Source organism: Corvus brachyrhynchos, unplaced genomic scaffold (genome assembly GCF_000691975.1).
Source record: "Corvus brachyrhynchos isolate BGI_N302 unplaced genomic scaffold, ASM69197v1 scaffold302, whole genome shotgun sequence".
NCBI classification, from domain to species: domain Eukaryota; kingdom Metazoa; phylum Chordata; class Aves; order Passeriformes; family Corvidae; genus Corvus; species Corvus brachyrhynchos.
In genome coordinates this window covers 3,373,148-3,385,729 of record NW_008237244.1, presented here as the reverse complement: position 1 = coordinate 3,385,729, position 12,582 = coordinate 3,373,148, and positions in this window count along the sequence as shown.

The following is a 12,582-nucleotide window of genomic DNA, read 5'->3' as shown; positions in this document are numbered from 1 at the left end:
CTTCACGAGGGAAATAAAGCCCTGAATTAAAATTTATGGCTTCCCAGTAGCATTACATACCCTGGGAACAGTGAATGTTTTGTTCCTTCCCAAAATGACAAGTGTTAAGATCATAAAATCAAACTCAACTGGAGTAGCAAATTGATTCTAGACTATCTAGTTCTTGCAGGCTATGTCATGCTGAGTGGAGTTGATGGTTGGTTGCCTAGGGTAGCAAAATATTAGGAATAACACAGTATTTAGTGGCTGTTCCTTATGAGCGTGCCTGCAAGAGGGGAGGAGGTGTGTTCATGTGTTACTGTGCTTAGCACAGCAGAAACCCTAGAACTGAGTCAGTCCTGAGTGTTGCCTTTCTAGCCAACTTTCCAACAGCAATGAACTAATAGCATTTCCAAAGGTTAACATTTCTGTAACTTTGCCAAATGGTAGGGGTCATGCCCTGTTTTTCTGCTTAATACAACTTACTTCCCTCATTTTTTTTCTCATGACCTTTCCCCCACTATTTGCCACCATCCATTTTGGCCCTTTCCCGTATTGCTACAGACCTCTAACATACTTCAGTATTTGTGTTTGCTCTGTCTGCAAGGAAGGGCTGCAGAGCTGCTGTAGCAGTAACGGCTCTGCCTAAGCTGTAGCTGCTAACCATGCAACAAACAAGGCAAGTCTGAAACTTGTTCTTAACAATGTGTTTTTCACAAGTATGGTGTTTTAATCTTTTCCCCTTGGATGTTATATGCTATTCCTGATGCAGCTATTGTGATATCTCAGAAGCCCTAAAGAGATTCTGGCTTCTGTGCCTCTGTGCCATCTCCTGTGGCAATAAAGCTGTTCAGTAGCACAATATGCACTGAGGACTGATCAGGTATTTACTAAGTAGAGATGCCACTCTTAACCAAAAAAAGTAAGAGACAGAAGTTAGAGATGATTCCTGTGCAAAGATGTCAGTCTTCTGCGGAGGTCTCTGAAGAGATGGCCAATATTTACTGTACCCTAGTGTAGTTTATTTGGTTCTATTATTCCCTAGTTCTCAAAGAAATCAATCTTCAGAACTAAATCCACTGTGACCATGTTCTCCAGTTAGATGTCCAACTTGTTTGCATTTTTGGAGCATGGTACATTTTTTGTAGCCCAACAGCCTCTGCAGGTGACACAGCAGAAGAACTTACACAGTGAACAGGAGGCAGCCCACAAGCTTCGTCCAAACTCTCATCTGCAGCCAGCAAACAGCTGAACATGCAGGGCTGAGCCTTATAGAGGAGACCTCTACTAACAGTTTTGTCATAGCAAGAGCTCACGCTGGGCATGGGGTTTGTCCTCCTCTCCAGAACCTTGGCTTCCTCAGATTGTTTATTTCTGGAGATGACAGTTCTGTACGTGGTGTTTGCTGCACAGAAATGTACCAGGTGCAGGTTTAATGAGTGACTGAGACAGTAACCCCCGATCTCACACACTGCTTAGGTGATATCCAAATCCCTGTAACTACCCAATCAACAACAGAAGTTTCCTCCAGGACCTGGCCCTGTGCTGCATTCCATGGATATACTTCCATAGCAAATGTCACTGCCTGAAACTGCCTTCTGCTTGAAGTCCTGCTTGGACTGTGGGGGAAGGCAAGGAAAAGGTCTGAGTATTGTTTTTAAATGAGGAGAGCGGTTTTTTTCTCCACTTCTTGCTCATGTAGTAATGGCTGAAATTTGCTTCCTTTGTTCTTGTGAAGGAAATGTTTCAAAATACACAAAACCACCACATTGCAGGCAACTGCAACACTAGGAAATATGGAATCAGGATGCAGCAGTTTCTGGTTAGGGACTGGAAGTGAGGTTTCAACCAAAGCCTTTTCACCATGTTGGCCTCTGTTCTCACCCTAGGTTTTAATGTAAATCATTACATTAAAATTATTTAGGCCTCCTAAATAAGTAGCATGAAGCTGACATGAAGTGAAGCAACAGGAGAAGGATATGTTGGCAAAGAAAAGGGTATTTTGGATATCCCAGCAGTGGGGTGGTCCATAGAAAATGCGAGAGAGGCAAAGGACTTGTACAGCATGATCATCCATAGGTGCTAATGGATGGAGGGACCAAAAGGGAGAAACAAACTGAGGCGAAGGGTGCTGGGTGAGGGTGTGAGGAGGGCCTGTGACACAGCTGGCAGAGGATGTGCCTCTGAGACCAGGGGAATGTGTCAGAGGAAGGAGGTCCCTGTCCAGCTCCTCCTGGGGCCATTGCAGCTGACCTGCTGGCCCCAATCCCACCTGGTTGTGCTCACAGCCTGGCCCATCTAGCCCCCACTGTGCATCAGCTCCTCACCAGGGACAACAATTTTTCAGTTGCTTTTCAAACTCAGACTTGGGACTTGTATTTTAGCACGAAGATAAACATTTTGAAAGCTGTCTTCTTTCTCACAGTGCAGGCACAAGTTGTTTTTAATTATCTTAGGAAAGCTTTCCTAGCCCAGGCCAATTTGTTCACTGTTTGTCTTGTGGAGCAGGCCCATAAACCAGCTTTTAGGGATTTATTGTATAACATTATCAAGAAAGCAATCTTTAAAAAAAAACTGAAATCACTTACAACAACCCTTTTTTCTTCTTTGCAAATGGCTTCATAGAAGCCAAATGATCACAGCTGACCACCCAAACCTACTGGAAAATGCTAGCTCCAAATGAAAATGATTAGGTTTAGTCATGTTTTAATCCTAAAATGCTTTAAGTGATGATTTAGGCAGGAAAAAGAAAGTTCTTCCTGTAGAGGAGAAGCAAGACATCTTCATTTTTCAGAATTATATATTTTGGAGTCAGCAAAGCATGATAAATACAGGGACAGGCAACTCCTGCTCTTTGATAGATTTATGTTGTTTTGCGCACACACACACACACACACACACACACACACACACACACACACACACACACATATGCATGTACTCTTATTTAAAGAAAAAAAGCAATGGGCAGAGAGAAAAGCAGTGATTATTATACCTCCAAGTTTTATTACTGTTTTTCTCTTTACAGACTCTGAACCATGTGAGTGTTGGTCATCAACTTTTTAAGAGGTTACCTTTGAAAATTTTGACATTCGTAATAAATGTACTACTCATTTAGAGAAATTATCTTAAACTGTAACAAATATTTAATTTTCTTTTTTTCTCTGACATATTTCTGCGTAATCCTTTTTTGACCTAATGCCAGAATTTTTCAGATGACTGCAATTTTATTGCTTTCCTACAGACAAAGGAAGAAGACATGTCTTTCTTAAGTGCTCCTCAAACAGAACAGAAAAGCAGGACTGTTGTAATAGAGGAGACTTCAATATTTACATTTTATTACTACTTGAAAGGAAATTTGATGGAGGAGAGAGTTCTGCTTTTAGTCAGAACATCCTTGTATGTCTCATTTCTGAAGCACCTCTTCTACACTAAGAAAATGTTGCCAGACTCTTAAAAGACTACCCCTCAATCCAGAAAATTAAAGAAACCCATTGGAACTCTGGCTCTTTTCAGGGATCCATACATTTACTGTCCTTATCATCTAGAGCCCCCCACCTTTTTCCCTTGGGATGGTCTTACATTCGTGACTGCTGATGCAACTGTCCTTAAAATCTACACTCCCTTCAGTTCTTGTGTGTTCTGATCACCATGGACATCAGTCAGAAAGTATGAGGTATTGACTTTATCAGTTCTGATTTTATACTCTACTTCATGGGACTACCCAGGAGATCCTTGATCTTTGACTTTCCATGAATGCTTGCAGCAGACCAGCATGGGTTATATTTGCGTTGAGTTTAAACATTTCCTTCCCTATGACAACAATTAGAGTGCTATTTTCTATTCTGTTCTAAGTTAAAGCTGTGAATAACAATGGAGAGGTCTAAACACCCCCTGCTGTCCAAGCAATCCTTGACCAACTTGGCAGCTTTAGAGAAAAATGCAGTTCTGCTCTCAGATGTTATTGTGTCCCTGCCCTGTGAGAACATTTCTCCACCTGTGCTCTGGGGACCATTCCTTTCTGCAAGACTTCAGAGAATGGTTTCTGAGATAACTCTAAACCAAAGCAACCCTCCCCACTATCTCCCCCATCCCAAAACTGCCCAAACTCTCACACATGCTGTCACGACTTTCAAAGGGCAGCCTAAGCATCAGTTGGTTATTCATGAAAACTGCTGCAATAAGACTGCTCAAGCAGTCTGCATCTTAATCCTCAAAAAAGTTGGTGGAACTTTGTATTAAGGAGCATGGATAAACACTGCTTTGGAGATGTCTGTCCTCTACTTCATTTTTTTGTGAAGACACAAAATACCTGCTTAATGTGTTGCCTGTCCTCTTTTGAGTCAATGACAGATTGTTGTATCAGGCTTACATCTTCCATAGGTGCTTAATACTCATGGATGAAGCATACTAGATGCAACAGTACTACTAATAAAACCAGGGTTAATATTACTTTATTGCACTCTTTTTGTCTGCTGGACACCACCTCAGATATTGCTGAAGCCCTTACTACCACTGTTGCAGTAGGCCAGGTTGGCATTCCCAATATAAATGTCACTCCTGGAATATCTCAGCTACTGCATAGCCTCCAGTCAAATGCAAGCCTTTTTCTTTCCTCAGAGCTCCTCTATAAACAGGAGAGGTGGTTGTTGCTATGGTCAGAAGTTCACATTACAGCTTTGTGACTGCAGGAAGCCAAGACTGAATCTAACAGCTCCGTCAGCCTGCAGAGCATAGGGCAGGGAGTGACCTCCTCATCAGGGGCTCCTGCGCTGTTGCATATAAACACACCATCCATTTTGCAGGCTCCGTCCTAAGACTAGTTAGGTGTCTTGCTCCTGCTGTTTTAACTGTAAAGCTTGTTGGAGCCTTTTCCATTGCTTACTTCTCCCAGAACTTGCTGGTAACTTTATAATTCCAGACACTTTTTAATAGCACATGTAAGCCATTTTATTCTTCCGTTCATGCTGTGTGCCACCTTAAGGGAAAGGCAGCACTCAAGATTCCTAGATGCCTGTGTTCGAAAAGGAACAACAGAAGTCAGAGGGTCCACAAAAACTTCCAATGTTTTATTAGTAAATTATACACTTGGCATGGAAATTGCTGTGTTACTCCCAGTTAGTCTGGTATAAACACACTGTGGTGGATTTTGAATAAGGGGTAGGGTGAATGAGACTAGGGAGAGAAAGAGACTAAAGTGAGGGAGAGGAAAGAAGAAAGAAAGAGAAAGAGAGAAAGAGAGAGAGAGTAATAGAGTGTAAGAGAGAGAAAGTGAGGGGGAGAAAGAGAGAAAGGAAGGAAGGAAGGCAGGCTGGCCAGTCCTGGCTCCAGAGATGATCCAGCTGATGGGTTGTCCAGGGTCCTGGGGTGCCTTTTTATAGAAATTTTTTTCCCACCCTGAATGTAAATATGTAAATTTATTACTTTTTAGGCAAATTACTTATTGTGAGCAGTCTGTTCTTTCTGACCTTTCTGGAAATGAGCCAGAGTGCTTTGGGGGGCTTAGGTGGTCTTGATCCACTTCTACTGGATTGACCTTTGGTTGACAGTCCACGCCCACTTCTCAGCCTCATTCCTGTGCTTGCAGTCTGCTGTGCTGTGCTTATTTCCCAGAGCCAGGGGAAGAACATTTGTCCCAGAAGAGTGCTGCCCCACCTCTGTATGCCACCCTTGTCCAGCCACTCGCAGGTATGGTTATTACCAACAATCCCTCGTTGGCTATCAGCGTTTGAGACATACAGATTAGCCCCTTATCTTCTGGCTTCTACAGCTGCCTTTTATCTAAGTGAATTATTTGTACTGCAGACACACCCAGGGGCCCTACCCAGATGCCTCTGAGCACTCAAACACGCTGCATATGGGGCTGACCCAAAAGGATTCAGAAGAAGTAAGCAGAAGATGTCAAACACAAATGTGTACAGAGGACTCAGACTGGTGCCCTGACTGCTGACAGCTCTGGTGCCTCTTTCTTCACTAGGGACACGGAAATAACCCAAGGTCCTGCTGTGAAAGGCAAATGGAGGGCATGGGGAAGAGTCAACAGGAGTAGTTGCTCCAGAAAGGAGGAGGCCAGGTTTTAGAGCTATACTTACTTAACCTAATTTAAATGTTTTTGGAAAAGGGAACCAGAATATTGCCCTACCCATAAGCAGCCAGGAATTCAGGAAAGTCTCTTACCTGTACTAGGACACAGTATTTTGTTAGTGCAGGCTCAAGGCAAGAGTCTGAATGCCTCCCAGTAACCCCTCAGCTAACCCCAGCAGTTTGGCTATTAGTTATCAAACAGCTGAAGGAAAGCATAGGAACTCTGGTATCTGCTGTGGCTTCTGCAGTCTGTGAGCATCAGCATTTGCTGAAACAGATTTAGGACCATTCCTGTAATGTTTTGGACTCTATTCTTGTAGTTTGATGTCAAGATAATCTTAACCTGTGCTTTGCTGAAGTGCGTGTTGCACATTTTACCCTGTTTCATGCAGCCCAGCTGCCACCTCACTCTGCCAGTGGTTTGGTGTGTTTAAAGCCACCATTTAGCATAACAAAAATGAATTAACATAGGCTTGAGTTTTGGCCAGATAAACATAATACATTTTGTTTTGGCCAATGGTTAATGACATGTTTAAAAACGTGGTATTACTTTGCATTAGAAAACTTATTTATGCATCGTAAGTAACTACTTTTTCTGAGTTTTAATGATACTCGCTGCATGTTGCACAACCTTAGTTCTAAGAAAGAAATAATAAAAAGGTGCACTCTGAGCACTGAGTGGCATGGAACATGGCACTCTAACAAACACACGATGGGACTGGTACAAGTGAGACATTGATCAGTGCCACATAAGTATGCCGTTAACTACACATACCCACAAACATTTTTTTCTCCAATAACACTATTTTGAGAAGGCAAACGTCCTGGTCTGGGGCACACTGGCAGCACTGTCTTTGTTCTCTGTAAGATCACATTTTGAGCTAATCATAAAAGTACCAAATTTTTCCCATCAGACAGCAAACTTTTCATAGGAGTTTACCTCAGAGTGCCACTGATGGCTATTTATAGTCAGTGAATTTAACAGTATGGTTTAACTTCAGTGAAGAAGGTAGTGAAAACTGTTTATTTCTTAGAAAAACAACAGCAGTGGATTTAACTTCTTTTTAATGTAGAAGGAAAAGAAGTGTCTTGTCCTGGTGGCCATATGAATTGCTGCCAGAGCACCCTCCAGACCACTACAGCAGGGTGAAGGCTGAGCAGAAGTCCTCTTTTCCCAATAGTCCAGTTCTTCCAGTTCCTGAAGACAGCCTAATAGTCTCCAGTTCAGACTGGGAAAGGATTTCAACCCGGACTTTTAAACCTCACATTAATGTTTTGACCACTAAGAGGTACCTGGAGCAGTGTGGACCCTGACCTCACTTAGGCCATAGAAAGCCATTTGTTTTGTAAAGTGCTGCATCCTTTGAAGCCATGCCCACCTCTTGGGCCCAGGGCTGCAGGGCACCCTCCCAGTGTAGGTGGTGGATAGGTGATGTAGATGGTCCCTCATCTGCTTTGAGCAGTGATTGAGATGAGCAGAGGTTTCCCTTCATGGACAATGATGGCCATGAGAGGGTGCTCAGCATGTGAAGTCTGATGGTGCTGGCTTTGGTCTGTTCAGCTGGCAGAGCTCTGCAGCATGGTGGCAAGCAGCTTGGGGGAAATGCCATTTTTTACTCAGCACAGTTTTTACTTTGCAAAATTACATTTTGTCTGTGCTGTGTTTAGGAAATGTGTCTGGGAAGTACATGTCAGGGATGCTTCTGGAATTAAAGTGAGTACTTGTTTGACATAAGTGGGAAACATGAAAGGCTCAGCTCAGTTAAGCATGTGCAGCATCAGACCCTGAATCAGGAAGGAGGGGCTGATGTTCAGATTGCTCCTTGGCAAAATTACCCCAAGACTTCTGTCCTTTCACTGCCCTTTCAAGGGTGCCCTTTTGGGTTCCCAAATGAAGACTTTGCTGACTGCAGCTGGAGATTAAGGGAGCACAATAGACAGGAAACCAAGAGTCTATTTATCCCTGGCAAAGCCTGCCTTTTTCTAGTTTAGATGGAAAAGAAGACGAAAGTCCACGGAGCACTTGAGTGAACAACAAATGGCATAAGAACAAATGCAGAGAAAGGGAATGCCAAGGTTGTCATCCCCCATCAGCACTTTGGATGGGTTTCCTCCTCGGAGAAGCACGGGGGAGGCTGCGGGACCTTGTGCAGGAAGCAGGTGGTTTGCTTTACCCAGAGCCATGCGTAATGGCCAGGGAGCTGTGCCGCACTCCGGCCAAGCTACAGCAGATGGGCTGCAGTTTGCTCCGCTCAAGGATATTTTTCATGTTATGTGTGGAAAAGAGCAGTAACCCTTGTTTGTTATATGAGGCCTTGTAGGATTTTATTTGGAAAAAAGCCATTTTTGAGATTAAAAAAAAAGCCATTAAAAATGTGAGTCACTGTAATCACTTTCAAAGTGCTCTGACGGTCTTTTGCTTGCAAAGACTTCACTATTATAAGATTTTTTTTTTTTTAAAATGAAAAACTCCACCACAAATTATCTCAGGCTAATTGAGGTGACATTAGGGATCTGTTCATTTGAAATTACCAAGAAAAAACACCCCAAACACTCTGAGGAGCACTGGATCCAAACTATTCATGAAGTAAAGCTGCCAGCGAAATAGCTGTGTCTGTTCTGTGGCTTAACATAGCACCTCGGGCTGTAAAAGCACCACAATATTTCCTCCAATGCAAACGTATTTCAAATTCTATATCCCCAAATGTCTGGGGACACTCATTCCTTGCTCAGGGAGAGGCAGGACCTGAAGCACAGAGTCCACTCAGGAGCTGGACGCTGTGAGGAGCCTTGGGAACCTCAGGGTGGGGAGATCCACAGCCTGAGTAAATGGCTGATCACCTGAATGGTGACCCAAAGATGCCAGGACTGGTATGCACATCCTGCTACTCTTTGGGGTTTGGATGTCCCAGTCAGTATTGCCAGATGCTTGTGTCCTCTTGGAGGGAAGATGCCCAAACCGCTGCTTTAAGAACACAGGCTCACTGTGAGGCTGTGAGCAGTGAGGGACAGAGAGAGCAGAAACCTTTATGTCATATATTAGCATCTGTCAAATATCAGCATCTTTTCTCTCTGGTGCACCATCTCCCTCCTTGAGAAAAGACCAACTGACCTGGGCAGGGTCTCCCCACATCCAGGCACTCCTCCCAGAGCCTATTTACTTACCACACCTCAAACAGTCACTGAATCAGTCATCCTCCTCCCAAATCTGGGCTGAGCTCTCAAATTTCTCAGGTGCTGAAGAAAGGGCAGCTCTGTGATGTTGCTTGTTGCCACTGCCAGGTGCCACCATATCTGTGTCAGACCCTGGGCCAGAGGCTTTCAAAGTCTCCTGCTGTGCTGGACTTACTGGACACCTCTGAGCAGGGGCACCTACTCTTTGGACCACCACCAAACTCAGCAATGAGTCAGAAATCAAATCACTGAAAATAACAGAGGCTGCTGCATCTCTGGCCGTGCAAAACAGCTGACGATAAATTACAGTGTCAAAACAAAGCGTATGCACCTCCCTGGAGAGGTGGCAGTGCTGCAGCTGTGGGAAGGGCAGAAGCCAGGCACCCAACCACGGCATGCTGGGTCTTGTCCTGTTCTGCACTACTTCTTCAGTGCTGCTAGGATCTGATTTTTACTTTGGCCAAATGCAGACACTGGAAAAATGGATAGAAAGTAGCAAACAACCACAGAAAACAATTTGAGGGCTGACAAATATCTGATGGTGAAAGGCTTAGAAGGTTTCTCTCTGGCTTAGTGAAAATTCCATCATACTGTATTTTGCTAGAGGAACTTACCAAGTGCTTTAAACCACTGGCAAAAGACAAATAGCTGCAAGCTAAACAAGTTAAAATAGACATAAGGCAGAGTTTAAAAGCAAACAATGACTCATTGCTAGTAAAAATTACTAATGGCATTGGTGGTTCCTCTGCTTTGACTAGTAGGAGACGATGGGCTGTCTTCTTCTGTAGATGGGTCTAAGGGTTCACACAAGTGCTTGGAGGAGGTTGCCTGATTTGAACTGTAAAGGAGGCCAGGCCAGCTGACATAAAGCTGCCTTCTTATATCAACAACCTCCGTTATTCACAGCACTGAATCAAGTCCTGCAACACATCCATGCACCCAGAATCCAGTCAGTGTTGTCGGACATGTTGTTAGTTAACTGTTAAATATTGTCAGGAAAAAATAAACACAAGGGTAACTGCGATGCTTAGTCACAGTAAATTACATTCCTCAGCTCTTCTGCCTTGTAAAACACAGAACAGCAGTTATTGAAAAATCAATAGAAGCTCCAGTTTGTTGTTGTATTCTATTGCTGTACAATGTGTTACCAGCCATGACCTTACTCATGACAGGTAAGAGCTGCTTAATTGGCAGCCTCTGTGCCATGCAAGCATTCTCTCCTACTCTTGGCTGAGGCCATTGGAGAGCATTAGACAGCATAAATCTCTGCACCTGGTACACATGCTATTGAAACTCAAGAAAAACTTCCACATTTTTTTTTCAAATGGAGAGAAAGCTCCTGATCTTGTGCTCATGCTGCTCTGGATTTGTGCCCACAAGCTATCGAATGGAAGACAAATGACAGTGCTGTTATTTCAACCAGTTTAATGATTCTGGCAAAAGACCTGGCAGCAGACTCCAAAGATTTCATCTAGGCAAGGCAATGCCTATTCCAAGAGTGCAAATCTTCCACTGGAGAGCTGGAAAGTGCATGTTTGTGCTGGAAGCTTAAATCAATCATTTCTATTTTTCCCAAAGTGATTTAGCAAAGTACAGAAATTGGCTCCTTTATCAATGGCCCCAGGCCACTTTTCATGTTTAAGGTATTAGTGCCATGGACCAGAGTGATATATTGACTTCATGTAAAGCAGTCAGTGTTAGCACCACCTGTTTAATCATTCCTTTACAGTAGCTGTAGTTTGAAAACTGTCAACAAGTGCCTTGTTGACACTGTCAAAAAGGAGCCCAGGAGACCACTGTAAATTACTGGTCCCCTGGAGTCATTTCTGTGTGCTCATGCAAAACTCTCCTGTGACCATGATACATTTCTGAGTCTCCTGCCCAGTGTCCCTCTCATTGCTACCTTGTGAACTGACACACATTCGCCTGGGACTGATGCCTGGGTCAATTAGCAACCAAAACACTGATGGAGATTTGTAATACGAAATGTACTTTGAAAGTCTTGGACAAGCTTTAGGGGCCTAAGTGCAAAACTGGGATTTAGATTAAATAAAAAACCTACTCAGCAGCCACCTCACCTTTTACTTAGGCCTGGAGATTCTTGAGGTACTAATAATTCTGCTTCTGTGGATACCAATACTGTCCATGCTTACTCTAGTGGGAATCAGAAAGTAAAGGGAATGTAACCCAAGACTGCAGGTTTACACAACTTCCTTGTAGGGCACTCTCTATAAATGCTTCCCTGATCATGGGAATATCCTGGAGGAACTGTATCTTCTTATCAGAGCAATCCTGCATTGTATAGCTACCACACCATCTAATTTCCCTATGGGGAAGACCCAGCAAGAGCTCTGCATGAAAGACAGTACGTGCCCAAGAGGCATTGATATGATGCTCAAGGCATCCCATTTAACATGTTTCAAAAATACTTTTATGTGCAGCCTCAAGGGCCAGACTGGCTACATGTGGTCTGAACAGATTTAACACATGGCAAAAGGACAGGGATCCTTCCTACATGGCCAGGAGTGCTTAATATGTAGTGATGTATTTGCCAGTGCTGCCTCCTTTTATGTTATAACTCGAGGGTTACATCAGCCAGGTGCTTGGGAGGTGCCTCTACAAATTTCCCAGCTTCAAAAGGTTGAAACATCTCCCATCTGCCAAGGGAATGTTGTATTTCCTCTCTGCTTCTCTAGGCAGAGAACAGTCATCCTTCACTTCCAAATTGGTGGGAAATAAATAAAAAAAAAACAAACCCCAAACTAAAACCACAACAAATCACTATTTATTCACTGATGTCCCTGGCTCTTTCCCAGAGCCCAAAAACATTGCAAACTCAGGATTTCTCAAACTCCTGAGAATCAAGAGCACTAAACATTTCTCTGTCTTTTGCTCCTGAAGTGGCCTAGGTTTGTAAATCTTCCAGCTTGGCTCTCCAATTATGGTACCTAGCCTCTGTCTCCTTTCAGCTAGTTGCTAACACAGTCCAGCTGATTTCTGCAGAAGGAATGAACAAACAAATTTGAACAAGAAAAATGTCAAGCCTCAGAGGACAGTAACAAAAGGGCATACTGACAGGCAGCTCAGTCTAATCAGCTGCACCCCAGTATTATAAAAGGCAACATTTTTCTCTGCAAGCAACCATCGATCCTACATAAAGAGAGCTGGAAGGAGACATTGCAAGGGTGAGAATATTTTGAGTATAGAAGACTTTTCAGTCCATTCTTCCAGCACTGTTTACACACCTTATTGCAAACAGTCATTGAAAATAAAAAAATTAGTCCTTAGAATCATTCGTAGTCAGACGTGGGTCCAGGCTTTTAGCTGACCTTGGGACACTGCTGG